At 44.5% G+C, this 19,120-nt stretch overlaps 1 protein-coding gene and 1 pseudogene across 2 annotated transcripts in view; one reads left to right on the forward strand and one right to left on the reverse strand.

The window, feature by feature from the left end:
* The window catches only part of THSD4 (thrombospondin type 1 domain containing 4), a 564,963-nt gene that overhangs the window by 274,187 nt on the left and 271,656 nt on the right, over nucleotides 1–19,120 (forward strand). The gene's annotated exons all lie outside the window — the stretch shown is intronic.
* LOC112675655 (microtubule-associated protein RP/EB family member 1-like) lies at nucleotides 13,921–15,620 on the reverse strand (annotated as a pseudogene).

The following is a 19,120-nucleotide window of genomic DNA, read 5'->3' on the forward strand; positions in this document are numbered from 1 at the left end:
TAGATCAACTAGCACCTCTGTGCCTCAGAGAAGTGGACCTACTTCCTAGAGTCATTGTGAGGATTGAATGAGATAATTCTGTGCAAACCACCTAGCACAGTACTTGCCTCCACTGTAAGTGCTCCAAAAAATGAGCTATTATTATTGCCATTAATCCACACTCATGAAAGTCACAAGGGACAGTGAGTTTACCAGTTATTCCCAGTCTATACAAACATTTCATAACCAATTTGACTTGAATTGTGAGAAGTGTTAAGAGCAAAATCAGTAAAATTTGACGGTGAAATCTATTACTAGGATCAAGTTAAAACAAGCATTTTAGAAATAATTAGATTTAATTAGGGGAGAATCGACTGGCACCAAAAATTCTGATGGCAAACTACTGGGAAATGAAAGGTAGGTCATTTTATCATCCACTGGTATCTGTAGGACTTGCTGGCCAAAGTCAGTACCTAGTTCTCTGAGTAGCTTTCACCACTAGTGAAATGCATACTAGGATTTGTAGACAGTTTGGATAAACCCATTTGGGTTCAAAAGTAGGGCAAGAACTACTCCCTGTATTAAAGCCACATGACAATGCAAAGAGGTGGAACCGGGCTCTGATGTAGAATGACTGCCCAGGGTAGACATGATGGCCCCAAAGAGGTATATGAATCTGGATGGAATCAAAAGAAGATACAAAGAATGGAGGGTTTTGGTGTTAGACATCAGTCCCACCGTGTGTGTTTGAGAACTTGCGGGGGACAGCAGATCTGTTGCTTCTCTCCTAAACCTGGTCAGGTCATGTCATTGTAGTTAATGACTTAGGTAGTTGTGTATCCGTGGAACCTCAGGTGTTCCACTAACTGGGTGGTGTCACTGCCTGTAGGAAACTCAGGCCTGGGGGAAGAAGTGAATATGCATCCAGATGGTGCCCTTTGATTGCGGCCCAGGGTGAGAGCAGTGCAAGCAGCCGAAGATCTCTTTTTTTTGCCCTTAATTTCATCCAGGAGAGCTGCACCCACTCAGAGAGGGTGGGAGGAGAGTACACATTGACCTGAGCCACCACAGATCCAAGTTCACGTCCAGCTTCCATCTCTTACAAGTGAGGAGCTCATGGACATTGCTTGCACTCTCTGAGCTTCTGTTTTCCCATCTGTAAGTGGAAATAGTACATCTTAGAACACCCAACGTGGTGTAACGGGTACAAATGAAACCGCCACAGATGGGAGTCTGTGGAGACATGACTTTGTTTGTGCCTGCGCTCAGGTTCTTCACGAGGTCTCACTTTCACTTAGGGAATGAGGGCGCCCAGGGCGGAGGGAGGCATTTCGTCTGGTCAATGTTAGTTATCTCTGGTTTAGACATTACTCAGTGAGGGGGTCTCCTAGCTCCCACTCTCTCACCTGGGAAGGGTGGCACACGTTTTCGTGGCATTGGGTTCCCAGCTCTTTCTGGAGGTTTCTATCCCTACCTTCAGTGTTTCTGCCCTAGGCTGAGTAGGGGGCTGCATGTGGCAAAGGAACAGGTGCCACACTTGAAAGCTAAGCCGCTCTCCTCCCATTCTCTGCTTGCTTGTCCCCCAGCTCTTGAAGACACACCTGTTCTAGACTGAATTTTGGCCCTTTCTCCCAGACTTAGTATGTTGAAGCCCTAACCCTAATGTAACGGTATTTGGAGGTGGGCCTTCATGACATAAGTAGGTTTACATGAGGTCACGAGGGTGGGAGCCTCATGATGGCGTTAGAGCCCTCATTAGAAGAGATACCAGACAGCTTGCTCGCTGTCTCTCTATACAAACACATGGAGGAAAGGCCACCTGAGGGTATTACAAGAGGACACTAAGCCAGAAAGAGAGACCTCAGCCGGAAACTGACTCTGAGACCTTAGTCTTGGATTTCTAGCCTCCAGAACTATGGGAAAATAAATGTTGGTTAAGCCATGCAGTCTGTGGTATTTTGTTGCACACCCCTAGCTAAGACCCTCCCACCCTATCCCCTTGTGGCAGGACCCTGCCCCATGCAAGAGCTTGCCTCTCGTTTCCAGCACACCCTGTGCTCGGCCCCCAACTTTGGGTGATCTTGCAGGTAGAGCCCTTTTGGAATTCAAAACCAAACTTTTTTCGCTCTGAAGCACCTGCTTGTTGCAAATCAGTGTGTTCTGCTGTCAGACTCTTCTGTCTCAGATGAGCTTCAGGGAGACCTTCTGTCTCCTATGTCCTTCAGTGTCTCAGTGGATGGAAGGCCATGGAGCAATATGGTGTTACCTACCACAAGTGAATAATACACCAGATAATAATTTTAAATTGTATTTGGTAACGTGAGCAGATGTGAAATTGCTTAGTGTTGTTCCTGGCAAACAGTTGGTACTCGATGACTGTTTCCTGAATTTTGACAATTGAGCAATTGCTGTGAACTTGTGTCTTAAAAAAACAAAGCCGAACCACACTAGAACCGTGGTGGTCTGCTTGTTGGTTGTTTGAAACCTTGTCCCCTGGAGGCATGACATTCAGACCTGGAGGGATAATGGGTGAGGGCATTTATGAAGATTCTCTGATGGGAATCTAATAGTATGATAAAAAAAAAAAAATTCCAGCATTGCGGTCATTGCCTTCTTGCACAGTGACCATCACAGCCAGGACTGGCAGTCCCCAGAGGAAAGGGCCTCCAGGCGTGGGAGTGTGGGATATTTGATTGAAATGAGCCTTGGTGCCCACACTGGGTGATACCCTTCAGAATGAAAGCACCACATGGAATATGACTCAGGATAAATGCCCATTTAAAACCACTCTTCCCTTTCCTCTAGGAAAGAAATTAAAGGGAAAAAAAAAAGAAATAAAACTTGATGTTTGAGTCAAACAAGGCCGTTTCTGTACATCACTGTAACTGGATAGCTTCGAGAAGGAGGGTGGGATCATCCCTGGCCTGGGTCTTGGAGCCAGGCTGCCAGAGAAAGAGGCGGCCTGGCCCCTCTCCCGGCTGTGGGGCTCCGGGGTTGAGGAGCCCCGAGGCCCCGCATGTGACACCTCACTCTTGAGATACTCTAATTTATAGTTAACGCCTTTTAAGCAAACAAGAGGGAGGAAAAAAAATCTGGTTCATATTATGGCAACTTGCAATGAAGGGAAGTCTGGGAGTTCAAAGAAAAAATGTCCCAGGAAAAGCACAGCCCGTTAAAATTCATTCTAAATGGTCAGGAAGGTCATTGAAAAGCAGGCTTTCTCGGTGCCATGGCAGCGGCCCAGTCCTCTCCCGCTGCCCTCTCCCTGCCAGTCACCTTTCCCGGACACGGAGATTGTTCCAAAGAAGAGCAGAATTCACAAGGATGTGTCACTAAGACGTGCTACCATCAGTGGGTTCCTCACTGGTTTCTCTGGGTCGAGGCATCCTTTGTGGCTCTGTGTGCTTGAGGAGGTCTGCACAGCAGGGTCGGCAAGAAGCAGAAGAAAACAGAACTTTGCTCCCCCCACCCCTGCCCTGCTGCAAAGCCTTGGGCCTCTCTAGTCCAAGCTAGATTGTGTCACACATGTTGCAACAGGGGCACCACGGTGACCAAGTCAGAGGGGCCCAGGGTGGCAGACCGGTTGGAAGGTGGTGTCGTGGTGCTCATCTCACAGCTCTGCTCACCGCGAAGTCCTGGGGGCTCTGCGTAGACTGTCAGCTGGACTGGAGGTGTGGTGGGTGGGCAGGCAGGGTTTGAAGACGTGCACAGTGGAGGTGACATCCTTTATTCCCACCAGCTGTCCCATTGGCCCTGCTAGTCTGTGGTGGGGGAGACCCACCTGTCAAAGCAGCCATCACTCAACCCCCCAGCACAGCTTGGCCCTTCAGGCGGGTCCATATGCCACCAGCATGTCCAGCATTAGGTATTCATTCCTTTGACCTAAGGAATTGGCCTGTAATAAAATGTTCTTCTCCCCTGGCAGCGTGACACCCGGGCCAAGTGTGAAAGTGAATTGGTGGAGGTAATCCGTTCCAGATGAACCCCAATTTACTTGAGAGGTGGTGGGGGCGGGGAGGAATTAGGAGGCCGAGGAACAGGGCAGAAATTTGTCACAGTAGATGCTGAAAGGGAGGTGGGAGGTGTCAGAGACAAAATTGCCAACCTCTTCAACCTCCGGGTGGCCCTGGAGTGAAGCAAGAAGGAGCAACGACTCTTTGTGCTTTTCCAGACAATTCTCATAGGTCCTATTGTTTCCCTTGAGCAACAGAGGCTGTTGACGCCTGCCCCGTTTCACGGAGGTCAGTTTGCTCTCTTTCTGAGGCTGCCAGAATGTCAAGGGTCAAGCTCGGCCCAGTTTGACCCACTGACTTTTTAGACTGGGCCCCTTTTGTAAACAAGGTCAGGCCCTTCCCCTCCCTTAATTAGAATCCCTTAGTATGAATGGCAGCGTTATTTTGTGGTGTTTGGTTTGGGTATGAGGATAGAACGCTTCTCTTCCTCTCTTTTCCTCTCGTGGTTTACTTTTGGATTACTTAAATAAATAGATGAAAACGTCCCCAGTTAAGCATCCAGGCAGTGCCAAGGCAGCGTGCCATGTTTATCCGTATATATGCCAGCCTGTGTATTCCCTTTCAGCTCAGATTTTAAGGCAATCTTATGCATTTCTTTTTCCTACATAATTTCTTCCATTTCCAGAGAGAATTTTTTTTTTTGCCAGTAGCATAAAGGAGCTGCCTGACAGTGTCATTAAGATAGGGAAAATGCTGAAATGATTATGCTTGCTGGACCGGAAGGGACTAGCACTGTGGCACGCGCAGTGGAGGTGAGCGAGGGGCTCTAACTAAAGCTCACTGCCAAGCAGGTTCCATCAGGACCCCCCCCCCAGTTTACGCACAGGGAACCTGATTCACATGAGGAGTTGGACCCGGTTGGCGGCCGAGGCAGGAATCACACCTCATCTGCGGCAGCCTTCTGGGTCCAGGAGCCCCATCCAGAGGCTGTGCTGTTCCCCAATATTTGCCCAACAAGCCCTCATTAGAATTTGAAAGGGAGTTGGGGTGAGATGGGGCGGCAGGACAGCAGTGGATGAGGAGAGGACCTCCTGGACATCCCTTGGACAAGGCTGAAGGCCGGGGTGGGGGGTGTGGAATGCCACCTCGACCTCTGCAGGAGCTGGCCTGGGAGCAATGGTGTACCCGTGTTTCCAGCCTGTACGGCGTTCAGTCTGGGGGCAGAAAGTAGAGACTCATCCCCTGGAAGAAACTCCCAGCCATGGACCACTGCTGGTCTGCAGTCCACCCCGTCCCCCCACTTTACCCTCCTGTCCCCTGCTCTCACTCTGCCTCCACCACCCCTGCCTTCTGGTCTGGGGTCTTGCCATGCTCTGCCCACCTCAGGGCCTAGACACTTGCTGTGACTCCCGCCTACAGCACTTGCTCTGCGATGTCTGCAGGGCTCAGTCCTTGGCTTCATCACACTCCTTGCAAAGGGTCCTCCCGCCAGCCTCATTCCACTCTACCCCCCGCCCCCCCGTACCATGCTTACTGCCTCGTTTTCTCCATAGCGCTGTTACCTGAGATGACAGTATTGATTGGGTCATATGTTTATGGTCTGTCATCCCCGCCAGCACGTGAGCCCCAGGCATGCAGGGTCTTTGTCGGTCTGGCTCCCTATTAGGTCCTTGTACCATTACAGAGCCTGGTATATAGGCACTGAATGAACAAATGAGTTCAGGGATTCTGTGATATCTGCAGCTACCAGAGTCCTCTACCAGAGGGTATCTGGGCTTTTCTAGTGCTGGGATGAATGATCAAAAGTGAGACAATGCTGTGAAAATCTGGTTTTGTTAAGATAAATCTCTTTTGCATATGCGTTAATTTAACTTTTTAATGACCATGGGTAGATTGTTATAATTCCATCAGTATTTCTCTTTCACAGATGATCACACTGAAGCTCAGAGAAATTCATTGACTTGCCAAAACTCCCATAGGCTTTGAACAAGGATTTTATGATACGAATACACATGGAAATTTAATTTGTGTATCTATCATTATATAGTGGAAAGAGCCTAGAGTTTTGAGTCAGAAGGTTAACATTTTACACTTTGTCTTCGCTTGTATTTTAGTATATTTATAGCAATATTATCACGGGCAACATACCCTTTCTAAACTTTAGTTTCCTTATCCATAAAATGAGGATAATGAATTTTAAAAACAAGACTTCAGGGGATCCCTGGGTGGCGCAGCGGTTTAGCGCCTGCCTGGAGACCCCGGATCGAGTCCCACGTTGGGCTCCCGGTGCATGGAGCCTGCTTCTTCCTCTGCCTGTGTCTCTGCCTCTCTCTCTCTCTCTCTCTCTCTCTCTCTCTGACTATCATAAATAAATAAAAATTGAAAAAAATTTTTTAAAAAAACAAGACTTCATTAGGACTACCTGTGATGGGGCAGCCCTGGTGGCGCAGCGGTTTAGCACCGCCTGCAGCCCGGGGTGTGATCCTGGGGGCCCGGGATCGAGTCCCACGTTGGGCTCCCTGTGTGGAGCCTGCTTCTCCCTCTGTCTGTGTCTCTGCCTCTCTCTCTCTCTGTGTCTCTATGAATAAATAAATAAATAAAATCTTAAAAAAAAAGGATTACCTGTGATGGAATATTAAAGTATTTAGTGAAGTCCAACATACCTGTTAGGCACTCAGTAAATGCTAGTTGACTTATACACACCTGTTTCCTCACCTACAAAATATTATACCTGCTTATTCAGGCTGCTATTAAGCTCAAAGTAAGGTGCCTGCCGTACTTCATGAACTACAACACCTAATGCAAATGACTTCTTTAAAAAAAAAAAAAAAAAGATTTGTCTATTTATTTGAAAGTGAGGGGCAGAGGGAGAGGGAGAGTCGCAAGCAACCTCCATGCCCAGCACAGAGCCCAATGCAGGGCTCGATCCAAGACCCTGAGATCATGACCTGAGCCAAAAAAAAAAAAAAAAAAAAGAATCAGACACAATTGACTGAGCTACCCAGATGCTCTCAATGCAAATGTTAACTGATCATGTAACTGGCATGGCTCAAAATGCTAGACATCCTAGAACTTTCTAAAAGAGAAATAATGGGGATGAAAATATTCTATTCATCCTTACACATTGTTGGAAAAATTGTTCAGGACGTTTATGTTACTGAGAGAGAGAGTCATTCTTATCCTATGAGGTCTCTGCAACTTTTTGTTTTACTTCTATACACAGAACTTTTTAAAAATGAGCTTTGGAAAAAAAAAAAACTTGCCTCTACTATTTATTTATAGTGGTACTAAGTGTAGACAGTCCGGTCACAAAATCTGTCATTTGCTGGATACTCAGATAAGACTTTCTCTGCTTGAATCCTTAACTATAATGTCATTAGTGTCGTGTATTTCATTTGAAAATTATATTCGAGTGATTGATGGGATTCTTAAGATAGGTTTCTCATGGATTCCTAACTATACCTGTGTCAGCTCTCTTTGGGTCTTTGGTGGTGAACAGGCTTTTTCATTTTCTCTTGTTCTCTGGTTCCTATGCTTCTGGGTTGGTCACTCAGCAACCAGTGAGTGACCTTAAAAAGTAGGTCACCTTGCTTGCCTCAAAGTAGATTGCAATATTTCTTCTGTAGATTTTCTTCAAAAAGATGACTGTCTTGCCTACAATAGACTATTTGAGGCAAGACTTATTTATTTAGATTATTTATTTATTTAGATTCCTTTCTCATTTGAAAAATTCAGAAAGACACACAGGTAAGCTCAAAGTAAAAATCACCCATAATCCTTGAACTAACAAGAAAATATAAATGTATATAAGAGGCAAGTGTGTATAAACTAGGGAGTTATATAATTACTAGTGCTATTTCAGAATAACATTTAAGGGTTGTGAGGGGATAGCCCACTATGTATAGCTGAATGAGATAGTGGCAGGTGGATACATGAATTCTGGAGATGTATTTAGGCCAGGAAGCTTTACATTTTTATTTTTGGGATTATGTCCTTAAAGGCCATGTAGTCATTCTCACACAGCCTAGATCTATACCTCGTCCACTGCAATACTCAGCCTTACTTTTTTTTTGGTAAAGATTCATTGATTGATTGATTGATTGATTGAAGAGAAAGAGAGAGAGCAAGTGAGCAGGATGAGGAGCAGAGGGAGAGGGACAAGCAGACGCCACGCTGAGTGCAGAGCCCAACATAGGGCTCGATCTCACCCCCCTGAGATCCTGACCTGAGCCAAAATCAAGAGTCGGATGTGTAACTGACTGACCCATCCAGGTGCCCCTCCAGCATACCTTTTGTAGCCTCAGAGTGTCTACCTCTGGGCCTGCCTCCACGTTTGTACCTCCAGCCACACTGATGTCTCTCCTATAGGGAGTGCCCCTTTTTGTGCTTCTCTGGAGCGCTCCCCTCTCTATCCCTTGATCTCTGTGGCCCACGATACCTATGATAATTTTCGTTCTTGAGCACATTCCCAAAGGATTCCCTGAGGGAATGGCTACGAGGTTGAAACTCTGGTCCAGTAGTTCTGAGCCGACTCATGCTAATTGAAATAAATCACCCACCAGCATTTAATTTAAAAAGAGAGAGGTAGATAAGCAAGGAGAAGAAGAAATATGAGTTTCCTACTTTTTAAGCATGGCATTGACCCCAGATAACCTCAGGAGTAGATCAAATGGTATATTAAAAGGCACTTACGTTTCATGCCTGTTCTGCCCAAATTAATGGATGAGCGTACATTCCCTGTTGGATTTATTATGCCTGTCAGCAGGGCTGGAAGGCAATGTGGACATATTTGCACATTGTGGAAACAGCATGGTTGAGGCTCCACAGGTCTTGAGCTCACATCAGACTCTGACAGCCATGCCGATGACCCAGTGGGAGTTGATTTATCCTGAACCTTTAAAGTGACCGACGTTTTCCATTCTCTGAGTTCTGGACTTTCTCTCACAGAGCTGGTGGCTGTTCCTGTAGTGAAAATAGTAAAAGCTACCTTATGATAATGGTGAATGTTCCCTCTTTGAGCATAGTTCAACCACCTTTAGGGTTTAAGGTCATCTTTCCTTGCTGATGTCTAGTCATTGCCACCCAGCCAGAGGGGGGCTGGAAATTACCAGAGTACAGTTTGCTAGAGATGCTTCTGTAATCAATCATTGTGCCAGGTTCTGGAAAGACAAATGAAATCTGTGTCTTCTGTATGGCTTCCTAGGTCCTCATTTTATCCATACTGGTCCCCTTAGTGAGACCCCTCACTATTATTTCAGTGTGACAAAGAGTAACTGAGTTTTATTAGTTGCAGATCTGTGTTAACTCCCCTGCATTGGTTATCTCTTGTGTGTACTTTACTTCCAAACTTAGTGACCTAAAAATAACAAAATAACAATAAAATTCATTATCTCACAGGGATGCCTGGATGGCTCAATGGTTGAGTGTCTGCCTTTGGCTCATGTAGTGGTCCCAGGTCCTGGGATCAAGTCCTGCATTGGACTTCCTGCGGGGAGCCTGCTTCTCCCTCTGCCTGTGTCTCTGCCTCTCTCTCTCTCTGTGACTATCATGAATAAATAAAAATAAACTAAAAACGGTATCCCACAAAGTTTCTGTGGGTCAGGAATGTAGGAGCAGCTCAACTGGATGCTTTTGACTTGGGAACTGTCAGGAGGTGACAGCAGGATGGTAGCTGGCTTTGCTGTCATCTAAAGGCTTGACTGAGGCCAGAAGATCTGCTTCTAAGGTGGCTCACTCATTAAAAAAAAAAAAAAAAGGTGGCTCTCTCATGGCCAGGAAGTTCATAATGGTCATTGGCAGGAGGCCTCAGTTCCTCATTGAACGTGCCTCTGTCAGGTATCTTTACGCTATAGCCCCTGGATTTCCCAGATGATCCAAGAAAGCCCAAAGTAAAAGCCCTACTGCATTTTACAACCCCTAGCCTCAGAAGCACACCTTGACACTTCCACGATCTTACTGGTTACACAGGTTAGTCAGCCTTATCCCATGTGCAAGGAAACTGCAGAAAGGTGTGAGTACCAGTAAGCCGGGAGGCCATGTTAGAGGTGGGCTCCCACTTTCTCTAGAGCCTTTCAGAACTTTCAATCCCCTATAGTGGGAAACTCCCATAGTGCCGTTTCCAATAAGGAACCAAAAGTTGCTCCTGGGATCTGTAGGTTCCATCAATATTAAATACATCTAACAATATCAGTCTTACACGGAGTCCTGTTAAAAGAGGTATTCACTTCCCAACATCTCATTTGATGTTTGTTAACAAACAAAAGTACAGTCCAGAAAAGTCAAGGTTAGAGTCCACTTGTGATCACAGTTTCCAAGCAGGATTTTCTTCCACCACGATGAAGCCATATGGGCACTGTCAGGTTCCTTTTCTTCCCTAATGTTTGCATTGAAGAAAGTTAAACAAACAAATCAAACTGAACCTCTTTTCACAAAGTTACTATTTCATGGATTGCCATGTAGAGTGTAGGCCAGGTTCTTTTGTTAGCTGCTGCTTTGAAATCCATAGCCAAGACTGCCTGGCACAAAGCTTTGGGAGTTGGCAAGCCAATCCAGTGAGTTGGAAGCTCATTTGGAGCTAAAGAAACAAGACCAGCAGCATTGTAGAATCATCTCTCTTATACCCTTATAGTTGGAAGAGATCTGAGAGACCTTCTAGACCTAACCTCCAATGTATACAGGTATATATTCTGAACTGCTGAAGACATAACAGATGATCAGCCCACTTCTGCTTTAATATCAACGATGAGAAAAAGCTTACCGCCACTACCTTTGATTGTCCGAGAGTTCCCATTTTCTCCTTGAGCCAAATTTTATCTCTGTGTATCTTCTAACCATTGACCTTCAATTTTTCCCCATCTGGAGTAAAACCAAATGTGAAATTCTTTCAAAGAGTTGAAAACCGCTCTCATGTGGGTCTCCTTAGTCTCTTCCAGGTTAAACATTTCCCTGTTTGTTCAGCCTTCTCTTCTGAAAACAGTCTCCAAATCCCTTACCATCTTCGTTTCAAGGTCCATCTGAAAATGTGGTATCCATTCATTTGTGTGACAAGTATTTGTTGAATGCTGTCTATTGGCAAGGCACCGTGCCAGTCCAGATGTCTGACCAGGACACAGTCAAGTGGGACTGTTTCTTCCAGTTAATTTGGATGTTACATTTCTACTGATGTAACTAAAGATTATATTAGCTTTTTTTTTTTTTTTTACAGCCATGTCAGACTATTGGATTATTTTTGGCTGTGATCAACTAAGATTATCAGTTTCTGTTGAGGGAAACTGTTCTCAGTTCAGGTCTTCCCAACCCTGTCTTCATGTAATTGGTTTTTTGAACCTACATGAAAGATTTCACATTTATCTCTATCCATTTCCATCTCGTTGGTCCAACTCATTGTTCCAATCTATTGAAGTCATTTCGATATTTACTAGCTCTTTAAATCTCGATTTCATTGTATTAGCTGTTTCTCGAAGCTTTGTGTCATCTGCAGTTTCAGTCAGCCTTCCCTCTATCTTTGTATCCAAGTCACTCCTAGTAATGAGGAGTAGAATAGGACCAGTGACAGAGCCATTTGGCAGGTCACTAGCACCTCCCTTCCCCCTTCCATCAGCATTGTTTGAGCATAGGTTTTTCAGCCAACCCCGAGTCGCCCAAATTATACTGTCATCTGGTCTGCATTTCTCCATCTTGTCCACAAGAATTTCCTGAGAGACTTTGCCAAATGCCTTTATTAATCAATACATTCTGGGTCTCTGACATGCACAGTTGTCAGTTATAGTGACCTCCTGCTCTCTCCACAGGGAGAAAGTGGATAGGGCAAGATGAGAACTGTTCTGTCCTCTGCTTGTGCTCCCCAACTAGCAAACTCCTGGATCAGTCTAGGGGATTGCCAGGTTCCTGAGCATGGATCTATTTATTGACTCCTTGTCCTGACCCTTTAAGACCAGGAGGCCAACCGTAGCAAACCTGTTTAGCATCCTAGCCTCTTAATTCCCAATCAGCTGCTCTTCTATAGCTCTCCTGGTTTCATCTTATCCTCCCCTTTTCACCTCATCCATCTGTTCTCTAGCATGCTTCGATCCTCAGGTTCATGGATTGTCATAATTCAAATCACCAAATTTTGACTACCTAATGTGAGTTCCTTGCAAGCTATGTCCAAGCTACGTCAGTCCTACCAACCTACCCAGATACGGATCTATGACAAGCCGTCCTGGTCAGTTGTACTCCACCTTAGGAGTTCCTGCAAGGTCATGCCAATACCCCCTTATGTAATAGGGCCCGTGATTTCTTCGTTCTTTGTGACTTCATGCCCTTACTTGTGCATTTTTTTTCGCCCCAATTTATGGTTATGAGTCCCCGCCGTCATTCTTGGTGATACCAATGGAAAGGTACTCACCACCTGGGGTCAGTTCAAGGTCCTTGTGTTACCCACAGTGTGTCTTTTGGTTTGCAGGCCCTTTCAGTTATAAGCAGCACACTCAGCTTGTTCTAATTTTTTCATGGAAAATGCAGAGCTTTAGTGCTTTTTTCCCATTATGTCAATGGGACCTATTCATTGTCCTCTAGTGTAGTCATATAATGTCATCTGAATGTTTTCCCCTCTAAAACTGAAACATAAAACTCTCTAGATCAGAAATTCCTCTGCCATATTTTCCCTGCTTTGGGAGATGTACACTGTTTCTTTTCTTTTCTTTTCTTTTCTTTTTCAGCGTTTTGTTTTGTTTTTCCCACTTTTATTGAAGTATAACTGACCTATAACATTGTGCTGGTTTAAGGTGTATAACATAACAATTTGATATTTGTATATGTCATTAAATGATTGTCACAGTAAGCTTAGTTGACATCCATTATCTCACATAGTTAGAACTTTTTTTCTTGTGATGAGAACTTTTAAGATCTATTCTCTTAGCAACTCTCTAATGTACAGTACAGTATTGTTGACTATAGTCACCACACTGTATATTTCCATCCTCAGAACTTATTAATCATATAATTAGAAGTTTCTGGCTTTGACCGCCTTCACCCATGTCCCCCATTCTCTAACCCCTGCCTCTGGCAACTACCAATTTGTTCTCTGTTTCTATGACTTCGGGAGTTTATTTGTTTCTGGTTTGACATGTAAAGTGAGAGCATTCAGTATTTGTTTTTCTTTGGTTTATCTCTTAGTGTACTACCCTCAAGTACCATCTGTGTGTCACTAATGACAGGATCCCCTTCTTTTTTATGGCTGAATAATGTTCCTGTGGGTGTGTGTATACACATATACACACAAAGTTTTCTTTAATCATTTATCCATCCATGACACTTAGGTTGTTTCCATGTCTTGGCTATTGTAAATAATGCTGCCATGAACATGGGAGTGTAAAGACCTCTTTGATATATTGATTTCATTTCCTTTGGATAGATACCTAGAAGTAGAATTGCTTCAATCACATGGTATTTCTATTTTTCTATATGGAGGAACCTCCATATTATTTTCCATAGAGGCTATGCCAGTTTACTAATTCCCACCAACAATGCACAAGGGTTTCCTTTACTCCACATCCTCACCAACACTTGTTTTCATCTTTTTTTTTTTTTTTTACTATTAAGGCATTTATTTATTAAAACGCTCTCTGCCAAGATTTCACATTAGCTTAAAATTCAAATCAGTCTCTACATTTCTCTACTGAGGACTCCACCTCAATGTAGGACATAAAAGCACCTTCTCCAGCAGTGAGTGTTACCAGTGTCCACACGGTGAGCCCCACGGTCAGCCTCTCTGTTTCCCAGGGGACCCAACTAGATGTTAATACTGCTCTGCCACAGGGTAAAAACTCCTAACTCAAACTCATTGGAAAAGGGATGAAACTTCTGCAAAGTGCACTTTAAGAAGAGGTACTGTTTGCTCATGAAAAGAAACCAGTGAGTTCTCTAAGAATAATAAAAGAGGGTATTTTACAGTTAAGCACATGATTTGGAGTGAAGAATTTGGATGTTGTTCTGCTGCTCCAGGCTGTTAATACTCTTCTTGTTCCTCCTGTGGGCCTCCTTCATCAGGTATCACAAAGCCTTCATCTGTGGCCTAAAGAATGTCCACAATCCTCTGCAATACAGGGTTGTTTTCCCCTTCGTTCTCCTGGCAAATCAATGTTTCTTAACTTTCCAAAGTAGAAATCTCTCTCTTTCCCCAAGTCTCCAGCAGTAAGTTTCAATACATTGACCTGCTGCATCACTTCAGCTGCTTTGTCATCCCCGTTGCCCACACCAGGATTCTTTTGCACCACACCCGGGCCAGCCTTAGGGGTTGCAGTAGTTCTGCGTGTTGCAATGGGCCTGTGTGGAGCTGCACTGCTAGAGCTGAGAGGTTTCTTCGGTTTGTTCAGAGCTGGAGCAACAAGGGAGGGAGCCACTGCAGTGTTTTGACCTTGTCTGACAGCTACAGGGTCTTAGCCTTTTCCGTCATAGTTTGCATCAAAAAACTTCTTGAACCACTGAACAAATTCAAAATTCTCCTGAAGCTTTGCTTTTACTAATTTGTCCACAGGAATTATTTTGTCAACACCCATTCTCTTAAAACCTGCTTGTAGTATTTTGAAGTTCTGGATGTATTCATGCTCTAGTTTAGCCTGGAATTTCACTTTCTTCAAGGCAATGGAGTCAGGGAACAGCATGTCCATAAACTGACCATAGGCAGCCCCTGAGCACAGCTTTGTCAGATTCAGCTGCAGAGACTCATTGATCCAGGCCAGCATGTCATGTCGACTTAGGTTATCACTGGTGACAGACGCTGAGTATACGTTCACTGCCATCTTCGGCTCTCGGCGGGACCACATCCACTGCCTGTGCCCAACCCCACCTGCCCACCCGCGTGATCCGTTTTGTCTTTTTGATGATAGCCATTCTAACAGGTGTGAGGTGATATGTTACTGGGGTTTTGATTTGCATTTCCCCCAACCATAAGTGATGCTGAGTATCTTTTCACACATTTATTGGCCATTCGTATGCCTCCTTTGGAAAATGTCTATTCCATTCCTCTGTCCATATTTTAATATGATTGTTTACTTGCTATTGAGTTGTGCGAGCTCTATATATATCTGAGCTATTAACCACTTATCAGATGGATGATTTGCACACACTTTCTCCCACTCCCTAGGTTCCTTTTCATTGTGTCGATGGTTCCTTTATTGTGCAGAAGCTTTTTGGTTTGGTGCAATCCCCAGTTGTTTATTTTTTTCTTTCTTTACTCTTGGTATCAAATCCAAAACATCATTACTGAGACTGATGTCAAGGAGCTGCCCTCTGTGTTTTCTTTTCGGAGTGAGATACGCACTGTTTCTACCTAAGATTCATGGCGTTCTCATTCATAAGCCCTGTGTAGGTGGCCACCTACCAATTTCCCATCGATTCCATGGTCTTCCAAAACAATAACCTTAAAATGAAGTAAGAGATGAAAACTTTACCCCCTTCCTTAAATCTTTAATTCCCTATTTAGGAACGTGAACATATGTGTTTTCATGTCAAGTTAGGGCCTCTAAATGGTAAGTGAAAATTTAAAACTTTCTGAATTAAGTAAAATGTGTACTTGCGTGTGGCCCTCACCTGAGTCATTTTTTTTCTTGGTGGGTGAGTGACTCGCAAGAGAACTCAAGCTCCCAGCTCTCCGCGTAAACCCTAGGAAATCTGAGCTGTTAGCCACCGTGATTCTTTACTAAATGAGCCTGTTTATACACATTTTCCAATGTATTAATCTCTTCTTGCATTTCACTTTGAAGAAAACAAGGTTTTTATTAATTGGAGGGGGATCTCTCACAGGATGTTCAGTGTGACTGCTCGTCATTACATAATAGTTATAAACAAATGAGCCGTCTTTGAACTCTGCTGTTCGGGCTTCTACATCTTGGCTGTGGTTCTCCAGCTGACACTAGTGGTGCAGTTAATTAGGGTGGCTGTGAGGGGTAGACAGGGGCAGAAAATAGGCAGGATTTAAAAGCTGTTCCTGTTACCTTTTGGGGAGTTTCAAGTCCTTTCTACATTATAAAGCTAGAGGGTAGATTTATGTTTTATTTTCTCCCTCCTTGGCTTTGGACTTAATGAGCCCAAAGGAAAGGAGACTCATTATTTAAAATCTGGGTGATGTGCATTTAAATTTAAGATTTGTATTTGCCCAGACTTTTTATCCCTGAGACCCAAGGTACCTATGTATAAATCAAACGGTCATCAGTTACATTGGCGAGCTGCATCTCCCCCCTGTTGGGAAAAGCTTAATCTAATGGGTTATTTCCCCAAACTGGCTTTGTTGCTTGCTTATTTGTAAAGTGTAGGGTATCAGCTGGAGTGGGAAGGGAACTGGAAAGAATGCTTTGGTCACTTTACATGAGTTTTAAAATACTGGCTAGTAAGAGAATGCCTATTCACAGTGTTTATTAGCAATTCGGTTGGGGGTGGTGGTGGTGGTGGTGGTGGTGGTGGGTAAGTGCTAAGGTTTCCTCCAACGACAGAGTGCAATGTCCAGACAGCAGGGCCCAGGCTGAAAATGATGCCCGGAAGGGGACTAGACCTCCCCTTCTTTGAGAATTCTAAGAATATTTGTTCTTCCTCTTCCTCTTTGTCTTCCCCTCTCCTGCTTAGATGTGGTGAGTGGAGGCCTGGAAAGGAGAAACTGGGCTAGGGAAACAGAATCAGACTCAGATGTACTATAGACCCTCCCTGCTCCTGGCCCCCCAAGGCTCGAGGTGGAGGCCCTCAAAGGTCAAAAAGGTCATGTCCCTTCTCTGCCCTGAGGCAGAAACCTCCAGGTAGACACTCCCTGAGTTTCCTTCATCTTCCTCTTCCAAGTGTTTTTTTCTGCTCTCTGGGTCTCTCTCAAATGCTGCTCTATTTCCGGGCCCCTTGGAGAAGCCAGCATTACCTCTTGTTTAGGTTGTAGCAGTGGCTTGGGAGCCACCTCCCTGCTTCGTGCTGGCGCTCGCTGATCCGCTTTCTGTGCTGCAGCCAGGGCTCTCCTTCCAGAAGGCAACGCTGATCTCAGACTCCTCGGATTAAACCTGCAGGGACTCCACCCTCATTGCCATTAAGATGAAATCTGAGGCCTGTGGTGACATGACCTCTGCTTCTCTCGCAGCCCTGCCCCCTTACCCCACCCAGGTCCGTGTCAGCTACACAAGACTGGAAATGAGCTCTTTGGCCTCTGGCCCTAATGCTTTGAGGTCCTCTGGACTCAACGAAGGCAGCTTCCTTACCCGGCCCATAATCCAGAGTCCCTAATAACCCCCCAAGGAATCTTACAAAATGCAAATGAAAAGCCCTAAAGATGCCAAAGCATTTCCCACAATTTCCAGAGACTTCCAGGGCTTTTTCCATGCTTCTACCTCTGCACTTCCACATCCTCATGTGCTCCCTTGGGTTCTGTCCTCATTAGTCAAGCCCCCAACCAAGTTTCCACAAAAATCCACATGGCATACCTTTACTCTCCAGGAACCAACTAACTAAAAATTAGTCTTCAGTTGAAGACTAGGATTAAGAGTAGGATGATCATGAGAAGTGACTTTAACAAGTGAGTGGCCATAGGTTCAATAGCCTTCACTGGCTCAACCCCATATTCCACTCCCTTTTTCTTATTCCCCATTACATTCAATTCAACTCTAATAGAACAAATAACAAAAAATAAAACAAAATGATAAAACAAAAATAACTGCAGTGGTTTAAAAGAATCTGTTTCTGTCTCACATTAAAGAAGTCTGAGAATGGCAGGGAAGTTTTGTTGTCCTCAGTATGAGACTTTTTTTTTTTTTTTCATCTTTTTCCTGCATGAAAAAGATGCAGATCATCTTTTTCCTGCATTGCCCTGGCCCCATGAGGCTGTCATGGGTCTGTACAGGTAGGGTTCTTTGGGATGCAGACATAAGCCTGATCTGTGCACATACATCACAGTTCCAGCTGACTTAGGAGATAGGTACAGATCTACCAGTTCTCAGAATGCAACAGCAGGTTCACAGGTCCACAGCCATAGTGAAGAAGGAAAGAGCAACACAGGTTGTCCTTGGTGCAGCTCTCCCATACACTGCAGGTCCACACACACACACACACACACACACACACACACACACACACAGGTGGCTGGTTTCAAAGCTGAGAAGCTACCCACCAGCTTCTTCGGATAGCCCCCTTCCAGCAAAGCAAGGCCCAGCAAAGCAAGGCCCAATATTTCTCTACTAAATAGCACCCATATGAATATGTTTAGCTGGATATGTATTCACTGTATGCTCAACACATCTGCATCAAATCTATCTTTGGAAGACTGCCCTCTTTGGGAAGGAAGGTAGTAAATTCATAACCTGGTTATCTTCTGTCCCATGATAGGCCTGTAGAGGTAGAGATGGAGGCCTTAGGGCAGAGAAAGCGACTGGCCCAAAGGTGTCAAGGCATGAAACATCTTCACATGTTTAGGCAGCAGGTATGGGAGGTCCCCCAACTTAAAGACTTTGTAGTCTTTAAGGTAGTTTTTGAGTAAAATTTTTTTCTTCCAGAAGTGATTCATAATTTATGAAAACTCAGAGCTTTGATGTAGGATGATTTGCATCTATAGTTTATGGAATAGGCTCTGGAAATTTGTTAGTGTTCTATCCACTTCCCACCCAGAGTCACCAGTGAAACTGAAAATTTTGATTTCTTTGTTGGAGGTTCACTACTTCGAGCCTAGTGAATGCTGCGCTCCAGTCATCTCAATGTAAAGATATTTTATTTTGTTTTTAAAGATTTATTTGTTTGTTTTAGAGTGGGGGAAGGGACAGAGGGGGAGAGAGAAAGAGAGATAAAGGGAGAGAGAGAGAGAGAGAGAGAATCTCAAGTGGACTCACCACGGAGCAGGGAACCCGACATAGGGCTCAGTCTTCTAACCCTGAGATCATGACCTGACCTGAAATTCTAAGTCAGACGGTTAACCAACTGAGCCACCGGGGGCCCCAATATAAAGATTTTTTTTTTAAAGATATTTTAAAACTCAATCTGTAACCACAACTAGAAGACAGCAGTTACTAATATTCGCACAGCAGGGGGCCAAGTGCCAGCCTAAGTATTTTATATGGACTGACTCGTTCAATTTTCATAATAGCCTCATCATTAGGTAGGGACTACTATTACTCCCATTTCATAGATGAGGAAGCCAAGTCACAGAGATTTAGTCACTTGCTCCAGGTCACAAAGCTAACAAGTGGTTG

Source organism: Canis lupus, chromosome 30, assembly GCF_003254725.2.
Source record: "Canis lupus dingo isolate Sandy chromosome 30, ASM325472v2, whole genome shotgun sequence".
NCBI lineage: Eukaryota > Metazoa > Chordata > Mammalia > Carnivora > Canidae > Canis > Canis lupus.